The 3,153-nt window shown below is 47.7% G+C and overlaps 1 protein-coding gene across 3 annotated transcripts in view; it reads right to left on the bottom strand.

Annotated features, from left to right (window-relative positions):
• ZNF420 (zinc finger protein 420) overlaps positions 1 to 2,265 on the bottom strand; it is a 67,390-nt gene extending 65,125 nt beyond the window's left edge. The window contains exons 1-2 of one of the 3 annotated variants that reach the window (XM_011950636.1): positions 1,959 to 2,265; positions 119 to 162 (exon numbers count right to left, since the gene is read on the bottom strand). The gene's annotated coding sequence lies outside the window, so the exon portion shown is untranslated. The remainder of the gene's footprint in view (positions 1 to 118; positions 163 to 1,958) is intronic. The other 2 variants (XM_011950638.1, XM_011950637.1) reach the window with 2 other exon arrangements.
• Between the last annotated feature and the right edge of the window lie 888 nt (positions 2,266 to 3,153).

The following is a 3,153-nucleotide window of genomic DNA, read 5'->3' as shown; positions in this document are numbered from 1 at the left end:
CCAAAAATTGCCTTGCCCCTCTATCATTTGAGAAGGCAGGAAATTTCAAAAAGAAAACAAAAATGTCTATGTCCTGTAATAACAAATGTATTTCAGGAAACAAAGAGGAAATACTCACCTTGGACACTGCTACTGAAACAGCCATTCTTTCTCCTCTGGGCTCTACTCTCAGAAAAAGAAAAATGGAATGAGATATTAGGCCTTTTCTTGGGGAATATGCTAAATTATAACATACCCTCTTTCTCCATCCTCAATCTCATTTAACATAAAGAAAAGTCAGGAGGAGACTAGAACAGGTCTTCTACCTTCTGTATCAGAAAGAAGGGCCAGGTCAAAGCTGTCTTGGGCTTGAATTCACTTCTGGATTCAAAGCTGTACACTGGAGACAGCCCTGCAGTGGAGTGCTTCAGGTTCAGAACTGGGTTGCTGTCTCCTAAAGCACTCCCTCTGAAACTATTCCCACTCCTGGAATCCCATTACATTTCCAGTGACCTTTTTATTTATTTTTATATATATTTTTGAGACTGAGTTTCGCTCTTGTTGTCCAGGCTGGAGTGCAGTGGCATGATCTTGGCTCACTGCAACCTCCACCTCCCGGGTTTAAGTAATTCTCCTGCCTCAGTCTCCTAAGTAGCTGGGATTACGGGCATGCGCCACCACACCCAGTTATTTTGTATTTTTAGTAGAGACAGGGTTTCACCATGTTGGTCAGGCTGGTCTCCAACTCCTGACCTCAGATGATCCACCTGCCTCCGCCTCCCAAAGTGCTGGGATTACAGATGTGAGCCACCACGCCCAGCATCCAGTGGCTGTCTTGAAGGTATTATCAGCCCTAAAATTCTCATCCCAAGACCAGGTCTGTGGCTCGCAAATAACGCCTATTCTTCACTCAGGTGTCCAAATGTCTGACTTCCTTACTTCTTGCCACTTCCTTGCATCCAATTCCCTTAAGGCTATAAGGCAAGAGGACGCAGGGAAGAAGTCGTGAACCCATAACTACATTTCCCAAGGTGAACCGAGGATGGATACAGAAATAAAGCAATGCAAGCTATGTATGAAAGGGCAGCCACTGTGGTCAAAACAAAAAGTCCTTAAGTCCTCAGAGCCACATGGGAGGAGCACAGAGCCACATGGCACTCATAATCCATAGGCCGACCTCAGCCCCAAATGAACCCCAGAAATACCAAAAAGAAATTTACTTCTGTACTGAACTAAACCCCCATAAGGTCACAGAATATACAAATGGCCACATAAAGTCACACATAATCACATTTCCACAGTCACACAGCTAGAGGCACAATCACCCAATTATGCTACATTGTTAGACCACCCCGTCTCAAACAAAATCCCTTTAAGTAAAGGCATATAATTACATCCAAGCACCTTGTCAGAGACACCGCCAAAAACACCCTTTCAAAGCTGCAATTTTAGTCTCTTTACAGAGTCAGGAAAACAGCACACACAACCCCACAGTCACACACAATCAGACAGTCACCCAACCAAGTACCAGATCAGGGAAACACGCGTCACAAACACCGTGTCACAGCAACACTGTCACACACCTTAAATTTACTGGCAAATCCGTCACACGATACCAGGTTTATACACAACCCCAAAGTGACACAAGCACATCCAAACACTCTTGTCACAACTATCACACACTTCATAGTCACAGGCAAACTCCAATTATACACGTGGCACACACACAATCACAGTCACGTAAGTATATCTCAGTCAGGTAAGCAGTTACAAATACCCTCAGAGTCACAAACAACTCACAGTCACACAAATGCTCATATACAAAACCACAGCCACACACATCCAGTCGTGTATGCACAGGCAGTCGCCAATACCAGGCAGGCTGTAGCCTGCACACAAAACCGGAGACACGGCCACACGAGTAACCCCAGCGACGCTTTCTCCGCGCATGTCCACTCTGGCATCCCGGACACTCCTACCTTGAGAGAGAGGCAGTTAGGGTCCAAGATCTGGTGCCCGGGTTCCAAGCCCGATTTCGGGTTCGCCAGCCCAGCAGGTGCGGAGCCAAGCTCCTCCACAGACGCGGCCCTCTCCCCACGCGAGGCCTCCAAATCTCGCAAACTAACGGAAATGAAGCCACGCTCTGGACGCGGTGCCTCTGGGAAATGTAGTCCAGCGCTCTGGACACGGTGCCTCTGGGAAATGTAGTCCAGCGCCTGGCTGGCCGGCCAGGACGCGAGGAGGCCCGGGCGGCTCACCTCTGGCAGGCTAGTGGACTCGGCCTGTTGCGCCCCAGAGGTTTCTGGGAGTGCCCGCCCGCCCGCGTTCGGTGAGCAGGCGTCAGGCGCTCAGGGCCTGCGAGGGCGAGAGCGAGCTCTGAGTGGTCCCGGGGTCTACACCTGGCAGGAGAGAGGGTGGGACCAGCCGTCCAGGCAGGTGCGGGGGAGGAGCCGGGCCGGCGCGGGGACCCACCGGAACCTCGGATTTGTAGAGGACCCTCTGTGTGCCCTGCCAGGCTCTTGGGGTGTGTGTGCGTGTGTGTGACAATGGGTGATGCCGGGTGGACTGAGAGTCTTTCCGTGACCGGGTGTGTATGGTTGTGTTTCTGCCTGTGTGTGATTCTTCGTGCTGTGGGGTGTGAGGTGATTTGTAGTTTAAGCTGCGTAGTAATGGGATTTTATAACTGTGTAGAATCGTCTGACAGAGTAAGACGATTCTACACAGCTCTCTACTGTGGTTTGCTTATGAAGGGTATCTGCATGTATATCTGCTTTTTTGTGTGTGTCCGTAATTGACTGGTGATTTGTGTTATATAAACGTGCTTTCCTCGTGCTTCTATTTCAGTGCCTGTAAGGGTGCCAAAAGCAAATGAGCTGTGTGTGATCGCATGTGACAATGAAAATACTATGGCCAAGTTATTTCTTCCTTAAGTAGTAATGTAATAATCTGGAAAAGGTAATCAATTTATTTGACAAGTGATTTAGACATGATTTTTCTATTGGATCAAATATATGTGTTATGGGGAAGAATCCAAAATTAACGTAGTTTTTTCTTTGTTTTTAGAAAGATTATTGCAAAACCAGTCCTAGGGTAACTGCCTTTTCCTCTGCCACAGTAGGCCAAAAGTAGATATCCATTATTTTCTCTTTATTTTTTATTTATTTTTATTTATTT

The sequence above is a fragment of the Colobus angolensis genome, unplaced genomic scaffold (assembly GCF_000951035.1).
Source record: "Colobus angolensis palliatus isolate OR3802 unplaced genomic scaffold, Cang.pa_1.0 Scaffold31, whole genome shotgun sequence".
Classification (NCBI taxonomy): Eukaryota; Metazoa; Chordata; class Mammalia; order Primates; family Cercopithecidae; genus Colobus; species Colobus angolensis.
The sequence above is the reverse complement of the archived record's forward strand: the minus strand, read 5'-3'. Positions and strand labels throughout refer to the sequence as shown.